Source organism: Chiloscyllium plagiosum, chromosome 14 (genome assembly GCF_004010195.1).
Source record: "Chiloscyllium plagiosum isolate BGI_BamShark_2017 chromosome 14, ASM401019v2, whole genome shotgun sequence".
In the NCBI taxonomy this organism is placed as follows: domain Eukaryota; kingdom Metazoa; phylum Chordata; class Chondrichthyes; order Orectolobiformes; family Hemiscylliidae; genus Chiloscyllium; species Chiloscyllium plagiosum.
Genome location: NC_057723.1, coordinates 81,596,273 through 81,611,459, shown reverse-complemented (window position 1 = coordinate 81,611,459; position 15,187 = coordinate 81,596,273). Strand labels below are relative to the sequence as shown.

The following is a 15,187-nucleotide window of genomic DNA, read 5'->3' as shown; positions in this document are numbered from 1 at the left end:
TCCATATAGATCACATCTACTGCTCTGCCCTCATCAATCCTCTTTATTACTTCTTCAAAAAACTCAATCAAGTTTGTGAGACATGATTTCCCACGCACTAAGCCATGTTGACTATTCCGAATCAGTCCTTGCCTTTCCAAATACATGTACATCCTGTCCCTTAGGATTCCCTCCAACAACTTGCCCACCACCGAGGTCAGGCTCACCGGTCTATAGTTCCCTGATTTGTCCTTACCGCCCTTCTTAAACAGTGGCACCACATTTGCCAACCTCCAGTTTTCCAACACCTCACATCTTGGATGATCTAATGCAAGAGTCAAGTATACAGTAAGTGGTTGAATCCTTCGCAGCATTAACATATAGAGAGATCGAGGCATTCAGGTCCACAGTTCCCTGAATGTGGCAACACAAGTGGGCCACCTGATGTGTCTATGCCACTGACAGGTGGGTAGCTGACACAGCACTGCTACCATGGCACAATAGTGTACACCCTTGCCCCACCCCTATTATCCTGACCACAAGCTAAGCTTTGCAAAAAGGTCCAGTCTATATCCATTACATTTGTTTCCTAATAACTTATCTGTCAAATATCTGTCAATTCCCTTTGAAAGCTATGATTGAATCTGCTATTATCACCAATTCAGGCAATGCATTCCATATTGGAACTTGTTAAAACAAATGCTCTCATCTCCCTTTTTGCCAATTACCTTAACTCTGTTCCCCCTGGTTACTAGCCATTTTTTCAATGAAAACAGTTTCTCTATATTTTCATCATTAAGACCCCATTGACATCAACCTGGACAGTGCAATGTCCTCTTAGTACTGGGACTGGTGTATCATAGAGTTATAGAGATGTATAGCATGAAAACAGACCCTTCAGTCCAACTTGTCCACGCTGACCAGATATCCTATATAAATGTTGTCCCATTTGCTAGCACTTGACCCATATCCCTCTAAATCCTTCCTATTCATATACCCATCCAGATGCTTTTTAAATGTTGTAATTGTACCAGCCTCCACCACTTCTGGCAGCTCATTCCATACACATACCACCCTCCATGTGAAAATGTTGCCACTTAGCTCCCTTTTAAATCTTTCCCCTCTCACCATAAACCTATGCCCTCTAGTTCTGGAATCCCCTACCCCGAGGAAAAGACCTTGCCTATTTACCCTATCCGTGCCCCTCATCATCTTGTAAACCTCTCCAACAATCTATTCTTTGTCCTGAAGTCAGTGGGACTGGATATGAAACCACAATTTTTTGACTCAGATGCAAGAATGTTATGACTGAGCAGCAGAGACCTGCCTCAATTTTGTTTGGGTAGCACACTGACCTTGGAAAATTTCCGATTGGTGACACATTACTTTTTAAAATCACATTACAAGAGAATCAGAGATCTCCATTTAAATTCAAATTATATTATAATTTCATATAACATTACAGAATAAAACCAGTTGTCTCATGAAGGAAATACAAAAAAAACTACATATTAGTTGAGAGTTTTTTTTAAAACAGTTGTTACCTTGGTCATAATAATTGATAACCAATTACATAGTAATGGATAACTAATTATTGCCAGTAAGTTAAAGTCTTTGCTTCTGTTTTACAGAAAGCAAGTCGTAAGTTGGATTCCACAAGTTAATACATAATTAGCTGAAGTAAGGAAGACCTAGTGAATTTCGGCCCTCTCCACCCCCTAACTACACAGATTATAGTTTTATAGCCTCTTGTACATCACTGCACTAAATTTGAGAACTTTACACCATTTCTAAACTGTTTTAAATTGTACTATCTTACAAAAAGTATTACATCTGAAAACATGAGGACCTTTTTAGTGCATTTCTTTTTAAATTTCAGTGTCACCAGAGTTAGAAATTCATTACAAAAAGGTTATAAAATACACAGTTATCAATAATGATCAGGAAGCACCTCTGTTTCAAAAGCACCATTCCTCAGTCTACTAATGTAAACCTTATGGGTCTATTAGCTGCATCTCATTCCGCCAACAGAATGCAATGACAACAGGAACGTAAAATAGTCCATCACTTAAATTGTTGCTTAAGTGAGCAAATTGTTTGGATATCACTTTGATATTTATCCTAATATTCTTATCAATAAATCTCAGAAGTATTTGATTCTTTCATTTCCATACACAACACAAAGGAGATCTGACTGCCGTCTACTTACAGCAACATGAAGCCAAGCATCGAAATAGCTTTGAATCTGTATCAGGCAGAAATGTAAATCTGTCTGTTAATCCCAAAACTAATCTTGTTCCAATTGTTTACTACTGGTGTCTTAAGTGAAACAATTGTGCACCTCACATTTGACTTGGAGATATACTGAAATACAACTGAAACAACTTACTGATCTCGGAAAAAGCCTGGAATTTTGAAGAGGAAGTTCTAGCTCAACTTAATGACTTGCAGCTGCAAGACAGATGTTGCTATGTACTGTGGGGTTTATAACCACATATTGAATGTTCAACCTTTTTTTTTTACAAAAATTTGTTCTTAAACTATAAGGAACATTGCACTTTTAGTTGACATTCATATAGATTTAATCATAAAAACTATCACAAAGAAAATATCTTTGAAAAAGAGCAAGATGTGTTGAATGAATTGGACTTTTATTCATTAAAAAAAACTTTGTTTTTGTTTAAAACACAAAGTGCTTTGAGCTAACTCCACAAGGATTAACATGTGCATAACAAGTCAGGCAGAATTTGAAAAGCATTATTTTGAAAAAAAAATTCAATTTTTGAAACCATCAAAAATTATTTGTATTTTGACATATCAAATGCAAACTATACAGAGATTTAAACCTAAAGTTCTTGTTGATAGCTTTAGTTTATCCCCCAAATTGATAACAAGTAAATTACTGGACAACCAATGGAAAACAATTCCAGAAATGGAAACAATATGCTGCATACAAAGTTATTTATAAAGCAAACTATTTCCTGTTATAGTATTGTACAGAAGTTTTGATAAACATGGAGCTAGTGTAGGACAACCAACACAAAAATAATGAGTGAATGAGACTTCATGCACATTAGGCTTTGTGCAATTGGGTTTGAGAAGAGTTTAAATCTATGGACAATGGGAGCCTGGTAGTTGATCATTAAAGTACTGGAACTCCTCCGACCCCGAATATTGATATGCTTGGTATATCAGCAATTTCATACTTTGAGGCTCAGCCATTTTCTCAGTGTGCAAGCTTGCAGCTAAAATTCAGCACATCAAAGCAATCTTGCAGGATAATGATACACAATGCACCCTGCTGTGCACATATTCATCAACAGGCCACAGACCACCACCTCTGGACAGGAGACGTATGCAGTCTACCTCAAATCACCCCAGAAAATTAACTTATCTCAAAAATGTGAGAAACAAAGCTTACCATTTCTTTTCGTTATTATGCCAGTAGCAGTACAAGTGATATGCTCCACGAACAGAACGCTGTGATCAAGCCATAAGACACTGTCTATAGGTCAAATAAGTTATGTATTATACACAATTCATTGCTGGTGTGATAGCAGGTACTAAGGTCGTATGTTCCACTGACTGTCAGATTATATCAGTGTGACCCTTCAGCTGCTCAAAATAGACGAGAGTACTGACTGTGCCCAGCCAGCCAATGCTTGCAAAACTCAGAATGTAATGACTCTGCTATTAGGTAGCACATATTAACCAATCCCACCTGTGCTAAGATTTACAGGAACAACCAATTAAAAGTCATCAGTTGGGTTTGAAATGTAGCTCATTTACACCTTTAGATTAGATTTAGATTGCCTACAGTGTGGAAACAGGCCCTTCGGCCCAACAAGTCCACACCGCCCCTCTGAAAAGCAACCCACCCAAACCCTCTGACTAATGCACCTAACATTATGGGCAACTTAACATGGCCAATCCACCTGGCCTGCACATCTTTGGACCGTGGGAGGAAACCCACGCAGACACAGGGAGAATGTGCAAACTCCACACAGACAGTCACCCGAGACCAGAATTGAACCTAGGACCCTGGTGTTGTGAGGCAGCAGTGCTAACCACTGAGCCACCGTGCCACCACCTGCTAGAAGCTACAACATATTCACATGCTGGGATAGATTTTCAATAGTAAATTGCACATGGACAATAACATACTAGGCCTCAAAAACATCAACAATTTTAATCAACATAATATAAATATTTAATATTTTTCAACATATCTTGAACGAATAAACAAAAAGAAGTTATATGACACAATAAATTTGTTCATGAAACACTTCTTCAGAATGGAAATTATGTAGACTACATTAATATCCTGGAGGAACATAGAGAGCTGCAGGCTTCTATTTGCGTAACTTGTCTATATTCCTTCAATGATACAATGACAGGAAGTAAATCATGGCATTGTCTGCTTCCAGAAAATTTATGTCGGTTTGTACAGCACTGCAACGAAGCAGTGTTACATAAACAATTTCCATAATGTTTCCAATTTTGAAAAATGCATTTACAACCATGCTAGCTGTCTCTGCTTTTAGATTTTGACCAGTAATTATGATTGTATTAATGAAATCGCACAGCATTATTTGTGGCTCTCTTGCCCAATTTTCAATAAAGTAAAATACTAATAAAGCTGTCTGTAACCACACTGAAGCTCAGTGAATAACACTCATGCAAAGTACAGTGAGACTTCACACTGTGATAAAATTTAACAGATAAACTTGTAACTCTTTATGAATGAGAACGACAACACATGTCAAAATAGAAGTGAATTATGAATGGGCTGCAATAATTGACAGCTTTCTTCAAATAAACATTCACATAACCTTGAATTATTATTTATTTGCACTATTATTTATTAAAATCAAACTGTGCTTTCAAACAATCACAAGAAAATATATGATTTTCTAGCTCTGAACAAGGAGATTTGCAACATCAAGAAAAATCAAGTCCAATTTTTCACTCAAGGATTTACCAGCATGCCAGGTATCTTGCCAGTGAGTGGCATGAATTAATATCTCTTATCTGTTCTCATCTAATTTTGATCCCTTTGTTATCTTGAAAGCAGCACAGAAAAGGAACAAGGTAGCAATGATTGTCAACATGAAAGTCAGAGAGGATACCTGGTATCTCCATCCTGCTGCCTGTACTCTGGGTCTCCATCTTGGCCAGCAAACTGCCAACATCTCCAGTCACTCTCCATGGGCAGAGACTGCCTGCTCCCCCGTGCACACAGGTTGGCACCCGACTCATACTAGCCTCAACACATCATCACTGCAGTTGGAATGCAGTTATTCACTTCAACACCGCACTTGAGAATGCAGTGACACCATTCATTCTAATGCTGCTGCCAGGATGCTTTGCGAGTAGGGAAAGGCACCCATCTCATGTATCAGGGCAGGGAGCATCTCAGGGCTCTCTGCTTGCTCTCTTCAGACTCACTCACTTTCCACCTACTTGGATGATCACAGCATTTCTGCCTTGCCTTGTTTTGCTTTGCCACCTCATTCAAAAACCTCGGTCTCACCATGCTTCTGCATTTCCTTGTTTTTAGCATAGGCACAGAGCCAAGCAACTTTTTCTCTTGTCAGCAGTGATCAGTCAAAGGGTGGACACATTGCTGTACTGCAGTATTCTTCATCAATGTCACACCTATGCCAGCAACTTACACAGAAAATACACTATGTACTTCAACTAAATGGCATGTCTCATGGTGGCACAGTGGCTCAGTGGTTAGCATTACGGCCTCACAGTACTAGGGAGCTGGGTTTAATGCCACCCTCAGGTGATTGCCTGTGTGGAGTTTGCACATTCTCTCAGTGTCTGCGTGGGTTTCCTCTGGGTGGTCCGGTTTCCTCCCACAGTTCAAAGATGTGCAGGTGAGGTAGATTAGCGTGCTAAGTTGCCCATGACGTCCAGGAGTGTGCAGGCGAGGTGGATTAGCCATGGGAAATGCAGTGTTATAGAAATAGGGTAGGGGGATGAGTCTGGATGCACTTCAGAAGGTCAGTGTGGACTTGATGGAGCAAATGTCAACAAGTGCAGTACAGAAAAAACAGAGCAGGTCAGGCAGGATCCAAGGAGCAAGAGAAGTGACACTTAGGGAATAAGAGTTGGGTGGAAATGTATGGAAATTCAGAACTGATGAGGTCAACGGGGAATGCAAGATTAAAAGGAGCATGAAGACTTAGGTGTGGCTGTGACTCTCACTGTGAGGTGTTAGCCTTGTGCCTTCCCTCCTTATCCAAATCCCAAATGGAAATGAGAAATAACCATCAGCACACACCTGGAGTGGGTGGAGTAGATTATTTATTTTTCTCAGTGAGGATCTGGCTTTACCTGCACGTATTTTCTAATCAACCTGCTCAGAGAAGCTATTATTACACCTTTGGAGTAGGTGAGACTTGAACCCAGGCCTCCTGGCTCAAAGATAGGGGCACTATTACAGTGCCGTATGAGCCTCAAGTTCCATTTGTGATAAATGAGAGGTTTTTCAAGGGACAATTCCATTAATCAAGCATTCATTCCGTACAGAAACACATGCAGCTACTGACTGTGCAGAATACAAATCCTAGCCAGAAGCAACCTTGACCATGCCACTCAGATTACAGGCTTTTCATAGTCATGTTGGTGAAGCAGAATGAATCACAATGACCATATAAGTGTACCTGCAAGCCAATGGGGGGGGGGGAAGGCTGCACTCTGAGTCTCCTACTGTATGCGTCTGACATGGCTTGTACTGCATACATCATCTGTGTCAAAATCAATGTACAGGCATTCCAAGACTCTCCTTGCCCTAGTCCTCCATCTCCCTCTGTAATAAGGACTGTGGGAAACCACTATTTGTGAGCAATGTGAATGCTGAACTGCTCACATTACAAAGGACCCTGGTCTGTTTCTGAAATTTTTCAGATAGGTTCATTGGAACTGTGACAAATGGATCATGCCACAGCAAGACAAGTAAGCCCAGGATCATCAGCAATGTGCAGTGGATGCCAAATAGCCTCATCATGAGGAAGTTGCAGCTGAAGGTCCCCTGAGGATGTGGAGGGGGAGGAGCTCCTGGAGGCCCAGCATCCATTGCCCAGAATGCCATTTCCTGCAGGTGAGCAAGTGGCTTGGCTGCTGCAAACTCAGAATGTTCTGGGGCACCTTCACAGAACTGTGTGATCTGCTGGTACAGAACAGACCACCTGAAGGGGGGAGTTGGCCATCCTGACACGGAGGCTGCACTAAATCTTTATATCCCGTGCTGCTTCTAAGGATCTACGGGGGAGCCGTATACCATCTTTAAATCTTTAACCCCCAAATGTATGAAGAGAGTTGCTATTGCCATTTGTGTCAGATCACACCTTTCATCTCATTTGTTCACGATGAGGTCAGTGCTGCAGCCCAAGCAGTAGGTTTTGCCAACATAGCAAAGCATTATGGGTTGGTCACACGTTGTACTGAGAGTGCCATATCATAACATGGCTGACATCATCAACAGATAAGCATTCCATTATGTCAACGTACAAGCTATCTGTGATTATCAATGAATGTAAGATTCTTTAGCAGTTGCTATGATGCCCATATTTCCGAGACCTTACATATTCCTGATTTGTTTCAATACTTTACAAGGTCGGTTACTGGGACACAAGGGATACATTCTGTAACCATGGCTCCATTAAATAATCCCATGACAGAGGCCAAGCATTGACCAATGCAGCCCTTTTTTTTTTATCAGCATCACCGTGGAGCAGCAGTAGACCACGAGGAGATGAGGTTCTGATCCCTGGATCAGCCTGGAAGGCTTTGCAGTATAGTCCAAACAGAGTGTGGTGTATAATCCCAGCACGCTGCATGCTGCCTAACGGCAGAAAGGGGATGTGAAGGATGCTTAAGAGTTGGGACAGCAAAGGCAGTCTTCTCAGGACAAAGTTGAAAACATTGAACAGGAGGAGTATGTCTTTCTGTGTGATACAGCGCAGAAGCATCAGGAGAAAAAAGCCAGACAAGACTTAATCAACAGTTAAGTTCCAATAGATGAGTTGGATGAAATGATTATCCACTGATTATAAATCTGTTGTGCCTGAAAGGAAAACAGTCCCTTTTTAATCTGTAACCAAGTGCAGCTTTTTCTGTTTATTACATTATCTTTGCTTTTTCGATCTGTTTAATAAAAGTTAACATTTTCAACTTTGAAAAGTTTAACATTTGATACTCCCACATTGAACAATAAGATATCATGCAATGCTGGGCATAAGGGAAACAGCAGCACTCCATGAGACGGGGTTCTTACATGGTATGGCACTCAGAACAGGTAACCTGTGTAGCTTGATGCTTGTAGCTGTATTTACAATAACAGTTGATCTGACAGGTAATAATGTAAAGGAGTAAAACATTTACAAATGAGAGTTCCTATTTGAAACAAATGGTCACTTGTGCCACATATGTGCCCTCAGCAGCTTTTCTTTTTCATTTCCCTCCAACAATGTGTACTGTAAAGGGCTACTTATAGCTGGCTCTAAATATGATACAGGCAGCATAAATCTTAGAAGGTCCTGACACTGGGAAGTAACTCCTCCAATGGTGAGCACATGTTGGCACATAAGTGGCACCAATGAGGTCTAGTGCATACATAATAATGAGAGCAATGGAGAATTACATGGGTAAACTTACTGGGGCTCATGGAGGGAAACCCTCTACAAAACTCCTCAAAATTGACATCTGACTGATTTTTGGTAAAATTCAACATTGCAATTTTCAGTGTTCAATGTTCAACCAATTTCTTGAATGCAACAGCGAAATCTGGTTTGAACATTGAAGAGTCTGTTTGCAATTTCACGTGGTTAGATCAAAAGGTTTTATCTTCCTTACATACTTCACAGATACTTACTCTGTGTATATTTAATATAATTAGATATAATGATGCAATTAAAGTAGGTTTGGTTTTTTGAACCAGAAGAGTTAAAAGAAACAGCTGGGAATGTACTGCTTTTGTACAAATTGCATTTTTAAAATGTACACACCCATTGCAAAACTGTTAAGAATATTTGAAAACCAGCTGTAGTCAGTTGAGTGGCATGTCAGAATAAAACATTGAGAGACACACTACAAAAGTTGATTAAAAAAATTGGAAGACATTGCCAGTCATGATGGAACCTTATATCAGACAAAACTTCACCCAACAAGAAACATGGGTGTGCTCTGTGGAAACTCTGCATCAGGAATGTAATGTTAAAAGCCTCAATATAATGGATTTGCTACAAACGATTCTGACTGTTTCTAGCAAGAAATAAACAAGGTTGTGATATGCCTTAAGAGTCAGCAAAATAATAAAACGTTGCTCAAAACAAAAATTCTGGACAAATGGAAATATTTGTAAAAGAAGAAAGAAACATGTTTTACTATTATCTTTCGCAGCACCAGCTCATTACTCAGTCACTATTGTTGAGCCCAAAATATAAGAGAACAGAAGATGTAATATTGATGGATCAATTTTAACCCATCCACTCAAAAATAGAATGAACAAGCTGTAAAATCAAACATATTGACTTACACGGACTGGTTTCTGCTAGATGCCATTTTTAAATTCTCACTGCACTTAGGGTGTCTCGTGAATGCACACAATTGAAGATTCCATTGCAATTGTAATTGAGTAGATTAAAATCCACACCAAATAATCAAATCACTGTGTAGAACAGTGAGATTAGCTTCAGTGAGCAATTGGTTTACTGCAGACGCTATTTGCACATTGTTCTTAATGGATTACAAAGGAAAATTTGACCTGAAATATTTGCTTCATATTTTTGTTTTCTCCTACTCAAGTGAGCTAAGCTTTCACGTCCTATCACAGTTCACAGCTTTAGCTGCATTTGCTGGAAGACAGCGAGAGAGAAACCTGCTAAAGCTTTGTGCAAGGTCGGTACAGCAAGAGTCATATTCCCTCAAATGATTGAGGAGCAATGCAACAGAGGCAGCTTGCCTCTTTCATAGAGTCAGAGTCATACAGCATGAAAACAAACCCTTCAGTCCAACTCATCCATGCTGACCAAGTTTCCCAAACTAATGCCATTTACCTGCAGCTCACCAATATCCCTTCAAAGCTTTTCTATTTATGTACCTGTCTAAATGATTTTGAAATCTTGTAACTGTACCTGCTTCTACCACTTCCGCAAGCAGTTCATTCCACTTAGGAACTACCCTCTACTTAAAAAAGTTGCCCTTCAGGTCCCTTGTAAATCTTTCTCCTCTCACCTTAAAAATATGCCCCCTAGTTTGAACTCCCTCACTCTAGGGAAATGATCCTTGCTATTCAGCTTATCTATGCCAGTTATGATTTTATAAACTTCTATAAGGTCACCCCTCAGCCTCCTCTGCTCCAGCGAATACAGTCCGAACCTATCCTCATAATTCAAACCGTCCAGTCCCAGCAAGTCTTTGCTGAACCTTCTCTAGTTTAATAATATCCTTCAAACGCAGGGCAACTAGAACTGTACACAGTATTATAAAAGTGGCATCAGCAGGTTTAATGATAATATGACCTCTGCGAACTAATTTTGCTTGAACAGCACAGATACAATTATTGCCACAACACTGATAGAAACATTATTGAGCATATTACAGAACTATTGAAGCAAACAATGGATCTGGAGGCTTCTTACAATATGCCACCACATAAATTCTATTGCATCAATTGCGTGTGCTGCATGTTACACAACTTAACAATTCAGAAAGGACTGCAGTTGGAGGATGTCTACATCACCATCTGATGTAAGTAAATGACTGACGGCAAAGGAAAATACATCAGTCGGTAGCCAGAATGCCAGAGATCAGTTGATAGAAAAGTGGTCCTTTCTTATCTCTCAAAATTATATCCCTTCACATCATAAGTATTTTCCAAGCTGTTACTAGACTTCCTTAGTACCCTCATTAAAGAACATTGAAATCATTGAGCCAACTTTTCGATGAATAACTACTGGCAATGCAAAAGCTAAAAGTCAAAGTGTAACTAAAATGATTATTTTCAGGCGAAAAACAACAATTGCCTGGAATTGATTTTTCAACTCAGTATGTATTCACAGTAGGTCTTTTCATTTTCACCAGGAGAGACTTTAATTAATGACTTCAGGACAGCTGCAGTTGCTCGTGTTGAAATCTAAGATGCGAGTGACTTGGGAGGTCAAGATTTTCAAAGTTGGTAGTGCCCAGCCTCATTCCATCATACTGGCATACTTGTCCATATGCTAACATCCTGACAGAAGGAAACATGAACATTTCCCATTGAGCTTCAGTCTCATGAAAATGGCAGTGTCCCATCAGTCCCAGTGATTTGCTGGGGAACCAACAAGTAAGTCGGGAGCAAGTAAGTCAGATCAAAATTACTGCAGATGCTGGAATCTGTCCTGAAAATTAACAGATGGGTAATGGGTATGGGTGCTGGTGGAGAAAAGATTGACATTTCAGATTAAGTGATCGGAATGTGAGAATGGCAGAGCGATGGTGTGTCCAACTACAGGACTGGAAAGGACAGACAGTCCCACTGGAATGGGGGAGGGTGGAGGGAAGAGAGGACATGATAACATGATCTAACAAGCTAAAAGAAACTGAAGAAATGATTCACAATTTAAAGATGCTGAACTATTATTAAGTCCAACAGGTTGTAAAATGCCCAGCCTGAAGATGAGATGTTGTTCCTCCAGGTTGTACTGTGATTCACTGGAACACTACAGCATGCTGAGGACAGACATGTGGGCAAATGAGCAGGGTACTGTGTTAAAATGACTGGCTACAGGAAGGTTGGGGTCATGCATACACACAGACCAGAGGTGTTCCACAAAGCAGTCACCCAGTGTGTGCTTAGTTTCTCCAATGTAGAGTAGGTCACCCTACACCCACTACTACCAGATTCCCCACACCAAACCACAGCAAAAATGCTTTCCCCTCCACACTTCACCAGCTCTGATAAAGGGTCATCTAGACTCGAAACGTTAGCTTGCTCTCTCTCCATGGATGCTTCTTGACCGACTGTGATCTCCAGCATTGGCTGTTTTCAGCAGCAAGTAAGTAATGCTTTGAAAGCACACATCTGTTCAGTCATTAGTGAGCAGGGACAAAAATTAAACCATAGAGGAAGGTGCGTGGCTGAGGCATGGAATGAATTCTTTGTATCTGTCTTTACTAAGGAAATAGATGCTACATAGGCTTCCATGACAGAGGAGAAAATTCAGTCACTAGAAAGGTTCAAAATTGATAGGGCAGCAGTAAGTATAAGGACAGACTGGATATTGTGTCAGAACCAGATGAGGTGCGTCAAAGAATTCTGCAGGAAGTCAGAGTGGAAATTGTGGAGGCACTGGCAATAATCCTTCTTAGACACCGAAATGTGCCAGTTCTTCAACCAGGACGTCCAGTGAGGCATCAAACAATCTTGGGAGCTGATTTGCAACTCAGGCTGACTTGTAATACTGTGAAATGCACAATCTCAATGTACCAAAATGCAATATTCCTGATCTCTGATTTAAATAAGGTCCAAGAGACTGACTGAAAAGTACATTGAGGAAGTGAGTGTTGTCTGTATCAGGTGTGTTGAGATGGGAAATATGGCAGTCAAACTTCAACAAGGCCCAGGAGTTAAAATACTCAACATTTAAAATTGGATTGTTTATATTTTGAATATTCCCTGCTCTCTGTCACCCATGTAATAGACACAAGTTGTAGGGTTATGGGGAACGTGATACACCATTATTTTTATATCTCATTCTACTGCCGAACGTACGTCATCCAACTGAGCAGTCGACAGATTAGAAGGGTTCAGCTCAACAGACAATGAACCATTCAAGTCTTCACAAAGAGTCAGACTTAATTTCCTTTGTAGCAGTGTAGGATAAGTGTGATACATAACTCCAAGAAGAAATAAATCATATTTTAGGAAAAAGGATGATAATATTTTTGTTAAGAGAAAAGAGAGGAAATACTTTGCTAAAACAATATTGAAATGGCTGACAAAGTGAGCTCTTTAACAAGGGAGTTCGATATACAGTACAACTATTTCCAAATTGATGCAATGGTCCAATGTCTGCACATTAATTGAAAAGTCACAAAATAACTCAAAATCAATACTGAAATAACATTAAAAAGTGACTCCCTTCTTCCATTTCGTGAGAAATAATGATTCTGATACCATTTCAACTTGACATTGTAAAGCTCAATTCCAGTACAGTGTTAAACTGCAGAGTTCTTTTCAGTACAGTATTACTGTGATGTTGCCAACCATGACCTCTGAACTAAAACATTGATCACCAGGCAATAGAAGACAATGTAGACATACTTTAATTACTGAACATATTTAATATATGAACAATATGATACTGTTAATTACACAAGTCAATGCATACTGAAAATATAGCTAATAATTTTGATTTGAAATGTGCAACTTTAGATCATTTTATAATGCAATGCATTTCCTTCAAGCATTCACTTTTCTAGACTCTCTTTATTGCTCATCCTAAACACTTAGATTGATGACTATAACAACTGAGGAAAAACAGTGTTTAAGTGAAACTTAATTAAATCTTACGTAGTTGTTCAGTTGATGAATCTTTTGTATAGTTACTGGAATAATTTGTTTAATTTGGTCCCTATCTTTGAGCCCCTCCTTTAGTTAAATATCAAAGTTGCATATCAGTGTAGCACATGCAGTGATTTATGTACTTCTTAAATAATTATATTTAGCAACATAATTTCATATAACCATATGTTGCAGATGTTCACTGTATAGGATATAATACAGAAACCAGACAGAAAGAAGTCCATGTTATAAACATGGAGTAATCAACAACTTGGATGGATTACAGTATATTCCCACTGTTATTTCTAAAGTGCAAATTGTGTTTAACTCTAAGTACTGAGCTAAACGTTGCATAAACAATGTTCACCCTTCTGTTGGGGTGTGGTGTAATTTTTACAGCTTCCATTTGGATTAGGCTGACCGTCTGCCAAAATGGAACAATCGGCTCAAGTAAAGCAGACCAGCCCCAAGTAAAGACTCCATTCACCAGTTTTTGCGACCAAGAACATTTTGCTTCTCTTACTTTGACAGGAGAAGAATGACAATGAGGTGGCAGACATCCAACTAAACCTCAGCTTTCTGGCCAACACCCACGCATTTAAGTTTTAAAATTATTCACAGATTTGAAGGTGGTCAACCAAAACTAAAAGCAGGAAAGGGGCAAGCATAATTTTTGGGAATCCGAAATAGATAGTCGGTTGCCTTCCTCAGGTAACCAGGCATGCTGAATTTTAATAAAAGTCACATGAATAGCACTGCTGAGGTACTTTGCCAAATACAGTCATAGAGTCAGAGAGATGTACAGCATGGAAATAGACCCTTCGGTCCAACTCATCCATGCCGACTAGATATCCCAACCCAATCTAATCCCACCTGCCAGCACCCAGCCCATATCCCTCCAAACCCTTCCTATTCATATACAGATCCAGATGCCTTTTAAATGTTGCAATTGGACCAGCCTCCACCACTTCCTCTGGCAGCTCATTCCTTACACGTACCACCCTCTGCGTGAAAAAGTGGCCCCCTCAGGTCTCTTTTATATCTTTCCCCTTTTGCCCTAAACCTATGCCCCCTAGTTCTGGACTCCCCGACCCCAGGGAAAAGACTTTGTCTATTCATCCTATCAATGCCCATCATGATTTTATAAATCTCTATAAAGTCACCCCTCAGCCTCCGACGCTCCAGTCAAACAGCCCCAGCCTATTCAATCTCTCCCTGTAGCTCAAATCCTCCAACCCTGGCAACATCCTTGTAAATCTTTTCTGAACCCTTTCAAGTTTCACAACATCTTTCCGATAGGAAGGAGACCAGAATTGCTCGCAATATTCCAACAGTGACCTAAGCAATGTCCTGTACAGCTGCAACATGCCCTCCCAACTCCTGTACTCAATATTCTTACAAATAAAGGAAAGCAAATTAATATTGACAAAAACTGGAAAAAAAATCTTAACATATACATTTTCTGCACCATAAAAGAGCAAAAAGAAACAGGTCCTGAACTATTCCATTGCCCACAAACAAATTTTGACACCATCAATACAAAACAGTCTACTTGGTTGGCAAACTGACACTAAACTCATTTTACCCTTGTCCTCATCAGCATTCTATGGCTGTATCACAAGTACACTACAGCATCTCATCAATCAGTCT

At 39.8% G+C, this 15,187-nt stretch overlaps 1 protein-coding gene across 8 annotated transcripts in view; it reads right to left on the bottom strand.

Annotated features, from left to right (window-relative positions):
• Nucleotides 1-15,187, bottom strand: part of gulp1a (GULP PTB domain containing engulfment adaptor 1a) — a 379,864-nt gene that overhangs the window by 214,400 nt on the left and 150,277 nt on the right. The window contains exon 1 of one of the 8 annotated variants that reach the window (XM_043704099.1): nt 3,401-3,614. The exons of 6 other annotated variants lie outside the window; for them this stretch is intronic. The gene's annotated coding sequence lies outside the window, so the exon portion shown is untranslated. Of the gene's footprint in view, nt 1-2,188; nt 2,279-3,400; nt 3,615-15,187 lie in introns of those variants that run through there. One more of the 8 variants, XM_043704100.1, reaches the window with a different exon arrangement.